Source organism: Meriones unguiculatus, chromosome 7 (genome assembly GCF_030254825.1).
Source record: "Meriones unguiculatus strain TT.TT164.6M chromosome 7, Bangor_MerUng_6.1, whole genome shotgun sequence".
Taxonomy (NCBI): Eukaryota; Metazoa; Chordata; class Mammalia; order Rodentia; family Muridae; genus Meriones; species Meriones unguiculatus.
This window is the reverse complement of record NC_083355.1, coordinates 11,079,544-11,090,718: the sequence shown is the minus strand read 5'-3', so window position 1 is coordinate 11,090,718 and position 11,175 is coordinate 11,079,544. Positions and strand designations below refer to the sequence as shown.

General features: G+C 40.6%; 1 protein-coding gene across 2 annotated transcripts in view; it reads left to right on the top strand.

The window, feature by feature from the left end:
• Window positions 1-3,948: 3,948 nt before the first annotated feature.
• Kcnj16 (potassium inwardly rectifying channel subfamily J member 16) overlaps window positions 3,949-11,175 on the top strand; it is a 56,797-nt gene continuing 49,570 nt past the window's right edge. The window contains exons 1-2 of one of the 2 annotated variants that reach the window (XM_060386468.1): window positions 4,032-4,094; window positions 5,540-5,727. The gene's annotated coding sequence lies outside the window, so the exon portion shown is untranslated. Of the gene's footprint in view, window positions 4,095-5,539; window positions 5,728-11,175 lie in introns of both variants that reach the window. The other variant, XM_060386467.1, reaches the window with a different exon arrangement.

Genomic DNA, 11,175 nt, shown 5'->3' with positions numbered 1-11,175 from the left:
TTGATCACATGAAAATGAATGAGCCTGGTTATGTTTTAATACACTTTATTTATGGACAGTGAGATTGGAATTTTATATTATTTCCACATACAACAATTCTTTGTTGGATTTTCTTTTCCTTATGGCCATATAAAAATGTAAGAACTGCCTGCTTACAGTCTGCTAGTTTAGGCTCCATTTCTTCCCTAGTCTTAGCAAGGCTAACCCTCATAAATTCTTGGGAATTTCCATTGTCCTAGCTCATGGCAGAGATGCCCCCTTACAATCCAGTTGTCTCTCCCAGTACTCTTTCCTTCTGTTCTTCCTCCACTTCATTCCTCCTGTTCCCATCTCCATCCTCTCTTATCCAGTTCCCTTCCTCCATCCTCCCCCTAGTTATCATCTATTTCCCCTTCTCAGTGAGATTCAATGTAGGTATTAGGACACCTATCTAACCACAAAACCTTAGAACCACAATTTTTCCTGCCTACAAGATGTGCAGGGGTGAAAGATGGAGCAGAATTTGAGGGAAGGGCCAACCAATGACTGGCCCAGCTTGAACCTCATGCTGTAAGATGGAGCCTACCCCTGGCACTATTAATGATATTCTGTTATACTTGCAGACAGGAGCATAGCATAAATGTCATCAGAGATGCCTCAACCAGCAACTGAATGAAAACTGATGCAGAGACCCAGAGTCAAACCTGAGCTGGAGCTTGAGAAAGAGGACGAGGAAGGATTGAAGGAGCTAGAGGGATCAAGGACACCACAAGAAAACCTATAGAATCAGCTAACCTGGGGCCACAGAGGCTCATAGAGATTGAACTGCCATCCAGAGAGCAGACCTAGGCCCTCTGTATATATGTAACAGTTGTGCAGCTGGGTCTTCATGTGGAACTCTTAACAGTGGGAGCAGGGCCTCTCTCTGACTACATTGCCTGCCTTTGGCTTCCTTTCTCCTGACTGGCTGCCTTAACTAGCCTCAGTAGGAGAAGATGCTCCTAGTCTTACTGCACCTTGATATGCCAAGGTTGGTTGATATACAATGGGAAGCCTTCCCTTCTCTGAGAAGAATGGGAGGAAGAGTGCATGTGGAGGGAGGTTGAGTTGAGAGGGAGGGACTGGAAGGAGAGGAGGGAAGGGAAGCTGAAATAAGGATGTAAAGTAAATAAATAACTTAATAAAATAATTAAGAACTGTTTTTAGCTACTAACAACATTGGGGCAAGTCATTGCGTTGGAGGAAAATGTTAGAGTTCTATATTGTAAGAACCCTCTCTGCATGAGTGTGTTGGGGGGGGTGCTGGGATCTGAACTCAGGTACTCAGGCTTGTGTGGGAGGCATTTTACTTGTTCAGCCATTTCCCTAGCCTCTAAAGTCTCTTTGAATGACAATCTCGTTTATGATACCACAAAGAAACTCCACAAAGAAGAGATGACAAAAAAAACATTTTTCAGTGGCAGCATGTGCATTCAAGTTGCAAGTATTTTTATCATCCTGTAATATAATCAGTCTTAAAGAAAACCTGTTGCTTCCTTTATCTCAGTTTCTCATTCTGCTTCAGGGAGAAATAAGTTAGACTCATGTCCAGTGACTTTGACTAGAAGAGGCACAGTATAATGAGAACATAAAAACCTAATAAATATCATTTGGTCTTACAATGTTTTCTTGTATGTCCTGGCCAGCTTGGGCATGTCTGATAGTCCCAGGACCTATTTCAAAAGAAGCAATGAAGTCATACCCTGTGGTATGACTGTTCAAGTCAAGAAGCTCTTCGATTGCATCTTGCCTCCTGGCCTGCTTTTCTCTATGCTCTGCTACCATACCCTTCATCCTTTTGGTCCAATCCAAGCACTCACACAAAGTCATCTTCCCTGAAATTATCTCTCCAGAAACAAATGAGTCACTGTACCTTTACACTCACTTAAAAATCCTTTGAGGGTTTCGAAGATAACTTGTGAATGAAAAGTGTCTCTGGGAGCAGAGCAGCCCAACTGCTGGGCTCGAGAGTTTTGGGGTAGAGAAAAGGGTATGCCAGGCATAACATGGAACAGCTAGGGGCTGAGAAATGATGGGAGAACTTGGTTACCAGGTCAGGTCCACTTTGATATGTTAAATAGGCACCTCAGCCATTTTTCCCAGGGTTTGAGACTTGGTCACCATATCAGCAAGACCCTTAAAAGTAAAACAAAACCAAATAAACAAAACAAAACAAAGCAACGATAAACTGGGCACAGTAATCCTTCTCTGTGGGGTGGAGACAGTTGGAGATCCCTGTGGTTTGCCAGAGGTGAGTTCAGGGCCAGTGAGAGAAGCTTTCTCAAAGCAGAGAATGAGATAAAATGTGGCCTGTACCTGAGGGACAACATGCAAGGTTACCGTACCCTCAGACATTCACAGTCATGTCCACATACATGTATTTATGCCCCCAAGAACAAGCACATAGACAGGCGTATGCGTGTGTGCAAACTCAAAGTCTGAGGCAGAGTATAAAGGAAACTCAGCTTTCAGTCAGTTTAAGGGGCAATGCCCATGAGACAATGAAGCCAGCCTGATTTCATCCCCACCACAATGAAAGCTGTTGCTTCGGTAAGTACTGAAATGAAGGTACACAGGAACTTAATCTGGTTTTCACATTTGTTTGCAGAGAAGGCAAGCTTTGGTCCCACATTTTGCTTCACATTGACAGGTGGCTGAGAAGTTCGTCCCTTGGAAGGCTGAGATTCTCAGAGGTTTTGTGTTATGCTTTGCCAAGCACTTGTGTACATTAGAATGTCAAGACCTTAAGTTAGCTAACAGTCTGGTACAATGTTTATCTACCTAGGGAGGTGTCCTTTCAGCTTTTGTTCGGCTACTGTCTCCCCCCTTTTACAAATGAGGAAATTGAGATTTAAAAAAAAAAGTGAAACATCAGAAATCTCTCATACCTGATCACAGCATTCATCTCCAAGTCCAATCTTATTTCCCCAAGTATGGGAGCCTTTGGAAGTAGAATTCAAAACAAACCAGCTGCAAACAGCAATCAGGGACAGAACCCAGAAAAAGTCCCCTAAATATGGAGTATAAACCAAGCTATAGGTGTCCTTCTCTGTCTCTCTCTCTGCCTATCCTTGCTCTTTGGACTAAAATAAAACAAATTCTTAGCTAGAAAAACACCCCATTGACCTTTCCTGAAAACAGCTCTCCTGGGGGTGGGAATAGCTTCCATAGCTTGGGAGTGATTTCTTTCGTTCCCCATGGCTGCCTTCTGCATTCCTCTAGCATTTTAACCCACATGTTCCCTTGTGAGGCCGTGTTCTGTCGTCTAGTGAGCCACAGTGCCTGCACATGTCCTTGAACACTTCATTAATGCTCCAGGACGCACTTCCAGGTTCAATAACTGACTATCAGAAAGTGTAGTCAGGACCTGGAATACAGTCTGGGCTTTATTTACCCATCTCGTGGCTAGAGTGTGGCGCCTGAGGTCCTGCAAAGGAAAGGTTCCCCGCCCGAGTCTGCTGTCTTCCATCTTATCAGGCTACTCTACTGTGTTGTTCAGGATGAATTATCTTTAATTGCAAGTTGAGTAGAGTAATGGAAGATAGGGTGTCTCTAGCTGTCTTGTCTCACTGTCCATTAGAATGCAGTCCCATCCTTCACCTGCTAAACCATAGACAAACAGTTCTGCTGAAAATGGTTTCACTGTATAGCACTGTTTGAAGTCATGAGACAGACAGGAGTTTTTCTGTAGGTTTCTCAATAGGCCTGTTTATAAACATCTGAGTCATTTACTGGCATGACTGAGGATACTTCTGGCCCAAAAGCCCTTCCTCCTCCTCTGTATCCCTGACTAAAGAAAAACTTGTCAGGGTATACTTGAGTGACCTTCAGAGGAACAGAATCGGTGAGGTCATTGCTGTCTCAGCTGACCGGTTATCGCCTGCTTTATAAGATGCCAGGGGCTGCTGATGTAGATTCCAGGGTGGAACCAGAAGAGCAAACCAGTGTCAATGGTTAACCTGGGTTCTTGATATCTGAGGCTTTTCTTTCCTTTATTATTAACTAAAGAACATTCTTAACCATTGTAAGCCAAGAGCAACCAGCTCATACCTCTCCATGGAAGAGTGTGAATGAAGGTAAGCATTGTTTCAGATTTTGTTATTGTACAACCTTTTGCTATATTGACGCTTTATACTTACTGATCTTTTTGTGATGGTGGTGGGGACGTGGAACTTCAAAGCTCCAGGACCATCAGTAAAAATGTCTGTATTGGATTAAATACAATTAAAATGATTTAATAATAGTGTGTCATATTCCTGAATTTTTTTTGAGGCTTTGCGTAAAAGCAGTCTCACATTGACATTTGTAGAGTCTGCCAGACAGATCTAACCTATCATTATACAGGTAGATTAAAGTCACTTATCATATTGATCTCATCTGGAGCATTCTAATATTTCTTCAAAATCAGATTATAGGAACCCAAATGTATATATGTACATTTGTCAATGTGTACACATCAAAACTATGCATTTTATCTTCCACCAAAAGCTTCAAAAACATATTTTTTCTTGTAAGTATATAATGATACAGGAGGAAATAAAACATCTATTTCTCCAGACTTGTCTTAGCATGAATTTGATACCAGGAACTTAACTGGTATTCTTCTAAAGCAGTGGTTCTCAAGCTGTGGGCCCTGACCCCTTTGGGGTTGCATATCAGATATCCTGCACATCAGATATTTACATTATGATGCATAAAAGTAGCAAAGTTATAGTTATGAAGTAACAACAAAATAATTTATATGGTTCGGGTCACCACAATGTTAGAAACTATATTATAAGACCACAGCATTTGGAAGGTTGAAAACCACTGCTCAAAGCTTTATGTTGAGTTTGTTTGTTTGTTTGTTTGTTTGTTTTTGTCTATGGAACTCTGAGAAATTTCACTTTTTTAAAATTTATTCCGAAAATTGTGAACTTTATGTCTATCTTCTGGCTTCCAGGAGTTCAGAAATACAAAATTGAATTGCTGTTTGTGGGCTTATGTGGTCAACAAGAACTTTTTCTAAAGCGCATGACATTTGCTGAGCAGATTACATTTCCATGGAGCTGTATGTCTAGGAAAGTGGGGTATGACTTTCTAACACTAACCCTCCCCCCTCACCCAGAGACAGGGCTTTAAAAAGAGAATAATGTATTTGTGTACATGAAAAATGTAAACCAAGCACTCCCTGTGTACAATTTTAACCAAGGAAGCAAAATTAAAAATAACAATAACTGTAATTGAATTACAGTTGATCTATAGAACACACATAAGGGTGTTCTGAGATTAAGCAGAAAAGAAATGCTAAAAGTGTAGAAGGTTCAGAGTTCAATTTGAATTAGAGAACAGGGGAGGTGTTAGAGGGCTGGAAAATATCTGCAGGGGAGGGGAGACAGGGCTAGACAGAGACACAGAGAGAGAAGGAGACAGACAGAGAGACAGAGACAGACATACAGAGAAACACAGAGATTTACAGAAAAAAGAGAAAGCGCAAACTTGAGACATCTAATGGATATCATCTTTATGATTTTAATTTTAGAACATAAGAATTGTGATAAAAACCAAGACTTCAGTCTCCTACAAAATGCTGGGCGTGGTATGCATGCTGCTAATCTTAGTCATGAGAAAGGGGCAGGCAGCACTCTGTGAGTTCAAAACCGGCCTGGTCTATAAAGCCAGTTCCAGGCAAGCCAAGACTACATAGAGAGACACTGTTTCAAAAGACAAGTAAGTAAACAAGCCAACAAAACCAAATCAGAACAAAATTTGACACTTGAGCGCATAAAATCAGAATGAAAAGGACACTCAATGTTCTATCTTGACACATTTGTTTTAATTAATTAATTTTATGTATATGCATTCTTTGCCTGAATAATATATATATATATATATATATATATATATATATATATATATAAATACATGAACTATAAGTCTGCTGGTTTTACAGGGTGTTGAATTTCCTGAAACAGGAGTCACAGAAGGTTGCTAGGCATTGAGGCTGTTGGGAATCAAACCTGAGTCTTCTGAAAGAGCAACACTTGCTCTTAACTGATGAACCAACTTCACACAGTTGATGCATTCTTTTAATTAGTATTTTGAGTCAGGAGAGAAGTTTTCAATGACACTGAGAAAAAGATTGCACAATACGTATATGTGCTAATGCTGAATCTTTAATATGAATTAAGGTATAATTAGGAATTGGTGAAATGGTAGCTTTGGAAAAATAATGATAGGTACAAAAAGGTTATCTAAAGTAAATATTTGGTAGCCAAATAATCTGTTTAATTTCTTGGTTTAATTTGTAAAACCTGCCACTTGAACATTGTTGTACTTTTGTCAAGCATGAAGTTTACACTTGAGTACTCCATGGTGGTTCCTAGCTAGAAAAATTGGTCACAAACCCAACTTTAAAAATTTGGTGGACAGTTTATTTCATTCACCATATAGACTGCAAATATGTCTAGGGAAAGGTGGAGATAAAATGCTTGGAGGTGATTACTGTGCTCTGGATGCTGAAGGGCTCTAGTCACAGACTTTCTTTGAAGAGGACCTGCACCATTGTAGACATCTCATGCTTGAAGGTTTTCTAGTCTCAGGATGTATAGTCTTGAAAGAGTTGCGTAACCTCTCTGGGTCTAAGAAGCAGATTCAGTCTTGTCTGAATTTTGACATACACATGCTTCCTCACTCTTCCCAGTACCTACCTTTTCTGATTCATTGGCCTCAAGAGGAAATGGGTTGACCAAAGAGAACAAGGAAGTTTTCCACCAATGTAGCTGGCATTGGCTGCTGTGTTCTGACGTGGCTTGTAAATCAGCTGGACTGCCAACGCTATTTCTTTCTGTCCTTCTCTGAGCTTAACCTTGACTTTTCCTCCATGGGTATAGGTTTCAGCAAGTTGACCCAGTGCCTGCCACTTAGGAAGATTTATCACTTAGGCTAAAGCCTAAGGCTTAAAGACTTCTCCCTAATTCTTTTCATTATGTTATTATCACCCATTTATTTTTAGTTCCTAATGCTATCATATTATATCTTACTGATGAAAAAAAAACACTGTTGTAATAATACGTTAAATTATATATTTTCTCCACTGGTACAGTTTTGTAATTAAAAGAAAAATTATTTTATTTATTCTTTGAGAATTTCATACATGAGTAGGATATAATTAAAATTCTTCTGCTCAATTTACTGCCCTACCCTTTAAGAAGAGTAATACCTATATTATGCTTTTGAAGAAAAGCAAAAGACCCTAAAATTCCAAGATTTTAAAGCAGACTGAGGGAGGGGCATAAAAGGAGAAGAGAGGGGGGTGGGGTTGGGAGGGGTGAGGGAGGGAGCTACAGCTGGGATACAAAGTGAATACATTGTAATATTAAAATAAATAAATTTAAAAAACTACCACAGTCTCAAGTTCTTGTCCTATGTAAAATCCTAGAATTTTATGGTCTCTTTCTTCAAAAGCATAATACAGGTATTATTCTCCTTAAAGGGTGTGGCAGTAAATTGAGCAGACGAGTTCAAATTATATCCTATCCATGTATGAATGCTTCTCATGTACTGCAGTCAAGAGATCTTCTGGAACATTTTACTTGAGATAATCTTTATTTCCAGATTCATCATCTGGAATTTGGCAGGCTTCTTCATGTGCAAGTGGATGGGTGGACTGCCTTCTTCTCTACTCTGACTGGAAGAGCCACTTTCTTACAAAATAGGCTTCTCTGTAAGCTGGCTCACAGCACAGAGCTATGGGGTTCAGTTGCAGCAATCAAGTCCTTTTTTCCATGTAATCATGAAAGTGACAACCCCTAATTTTGACCATATTCTAGTCATTAAAAATGGGCCACAGGAGGCTGGAGAAAGGTCTCAGTGCTTAAAGAGCATATGTTGCTTTAGCAGAAGACCTGGGTTCAGTTCAAAGCACCCCTATGGCTGCTCACAACCAGCTGTATGTAACTGTCAGGGAATCTCACATCCTCTTCTGATCTGAACCAAACACACACGTATGGTACTCAGACACAAAATAAATAAAGTAAAATCTGTTAGAATGAGTCATCTAATGCAGGTCACACCAAAGGGGAAGTTATTAAACAGGAGCCGGAATGCCAGGAGATGGGACACATTTCAAAGCTACTTACTACAGGTTGGAATTTGTGGATTTCACTAAGAACGTAAATTCACTAACAACAGTGATATCTGAGTGAGTGAAGACTTGAGGTGGTAAGAAGTCGTTAATGTGGATTCCGTGGAGAAGAACATTTCTGGTCCATGGAAAATTCCCTAAGGCTGCAGAATAAACATCATAGTCAAGAAATAGGAAGGAAGTAGACGAGGCAAAAGGAAAGTGGAAAGAGTGTACATCTGAGCTTCCATAAGCCAGTTGTGTCAGTGCAAGCTTTCAACATGGTAGGTGGAAAGGTAGAAAAAGGCTCATGGATGATAGGCTAATTATGTGAGCAGAGAACAGAAATAAGAACAGGCAGAATTAACATAGACATTACAAGAGGTAAAGACACAACTCCACTAGCTTACCCAATACAATAAACCAGTGACATCATAGAACCAAGAGTGTGCTGAAGCTAACGGTGCAGTTACCACAGGAGACTAGTATGGACACACATGCAATCAGCACAGAAACCAGGCACACTCTGGCTTGTCTCAGGTGTTGGTCACACAAGATAATGCCAAGTGAACGTAGATTTCAGGGCCACTAAGCAGAATTAGGAGATGTTCTTCCAATGCCCTCCTGCTGGGGACATTCTCATGGGCAGATTCCTCACCAATCAGCACATCATCCTTGGCACCTCCAAATCAGCTTTGTTTGGAAACCTTAAAAATGATTTCTTTAAGGAGGTCCTTTTAGCATTTCTATCAAAGTTAAAATAAACTGATAGGTGTTTTGGACTAGAATTCTTAATACCAATTCCAGCTTTGTGGAAAAGATGGTATACACTTCAGAATGCATTGCACGGACTCGCCCCCAAACAAGGAGACCTCTGCTCTGCCTTCAGAGCTGGCCACTTTCTGCAGATTCCTTTTATCACCATGCTTCAGATCCCTTGTTCCTCAGGATCTGCATTCTTTTAACTCTACCCAACAAATGGGAAGATGGCTACATTCCATGTAACTGCTTTCAAGTGAAAGGAAAAGATGAAATCAACTTTTTCCTCTACTTGTTCCAGGGTTTCACTATTCCAAAGTCAAGAATTCTATATGAAATATACATAACTCTCAGTAGAAGCATTCATTATTAAATACAGCTTCTCCAAGTACCTTCATTCCACATAAGCTGTCCTAAAAATAAACCTGAACCTCTCCATAGGTACATAAGGATAATGTAGAAAAAGACAATTATCTGCAGGGAGAAATACCCTCAAACTAGAAGTTCACACAAGATAAACAGAACCTTAACATGTTGCAGAAAGAAGCACTTCATTACAAATTTAAAAATTTCACCAAGTCCTATTTCAAATTAGAGCCACATTCCCATGATATCATTCTCAGTGAGTCCCATTTTTCTACCATCGGATGGATATGGATACTCAGAATAAGTAAGGTCTAGCCTATGCAGTGGGGCATGGAAAAGCTAATTTTTCTGTAGTAAAGGGGAGATCATGTCCAAGCCCTGTGGTAACACAACTAACTATACTTCCTGCAGGACAACAAGAGTCTCTGCCTTGCTTTGTTGTACAGAGTGTGTTTGTGAAACTCAGAACACTGAGAGGTTCTTCTCTGAATTCAAGGATTCTTCATTGTCAGAGAATCACTCTGACAATTCCCTTACAGTTAGTTACTGCCCCTCTTATTTCAGCCTTTCCTTACTAAATGGGGTTTTCTAGGAAGCATATGCAATAGGGTATATAGAAAGATGAGAGGAAGGGGAAAATAAGGAGGAGGAGAGAAGGAGAAAAGAGGAGAAGGAGAAGAAGGAAAAGGAAGTAGTGGGAGAGAAGAGAGAGAAGACAAGAAGGGTTGTAATGGTGGCTCACAGACTTATTGCCAATGGCAAGTCTGAAATCTGTTGAGCTGCCTGGGAATTGTAATAAGTGTTGATGAATGGAACCAGACAGGAAACTTCTAAGTTTCCAAATTGCAGTTTTGAAGATGAATTGGCTGGTGCTATCTCAGGAAGGCTATCCCACCCTAGAGTCTTCATGTAATCTGATGAAATCCACCCATATTTCAGAGGGTAATATGCTTACCCAAAGTCCACTGATTAGAAATATGCAGAGCACTCTCTCACTTACAGATCATAATAATATCTAGTTTGTTTTTTTTATCAAACTGGCACCATTGCCTGGCTCAGTAGAACCATGGATTAGCTATGATGGCAACTTGGGCATTTTGTTTAAGACAGTTTGCAATCTGACTATGAAATACATTTTTAAGCTTCAGATTCTGTTAACTAAACTGAGGTCTGTACTCTACCAATTGTACATGTTTTAAATTGCCTGGCACAGATGTACCTATCAGTAATAACATTTGCATGTAGACATGTTCATCACTCATTTAAAACACTATTTCCAGTACTATAGCTTCACACACACACACACACACACACACACACACACACACACACACCAACACCATTACCACCACATAGTTTCTGAGTTCTGAGCACAGTTTTCCCTTCTTCTTCTTCTTCTCCAAGCCCCCCTACCCCAACCTTTCCAATCTCCTCCCCTCACCCATTCACTTCTCCTTTTCTCTTCAGAAAAGGACAGGCCTCCCATGAATATTAACCAGCCACGGCATGTCAAGTTGCAGTAAGATTAGCTACCTCCTCTTCTCTTATGGCTGGACAAGGCAAAGCAGAAGGAGAAAAGGGTCCCAGAAGTAGGCAACAGAGTTGGAGAGAGTCACTGCTCCCACTGTGAGGAGTCTCACAAGAAGACTAAGCTACCTAACTATAACATACATGCAGAGGGCCTAGGTCAGTCCCATTCAGGCTCCCTGGTTGGCAGTTCAGTCTCTGTGATTCCAGGTTAGTTGATTCTGTGGGTTTCCTTGTGCTGTCCTTGTATATCTGGTTTCTACAACCCTTCCTTCTCCTGCCCTGCAGGATTCCCCAAGCTCCACCTAACGATTGGCTGTGGGTCTCTGCATCTGTTTCTATCAGTTGCTGGGTGAAGCCTCTCTGATGACAACTGAGTTAATCACTAACCTATGAGTTTA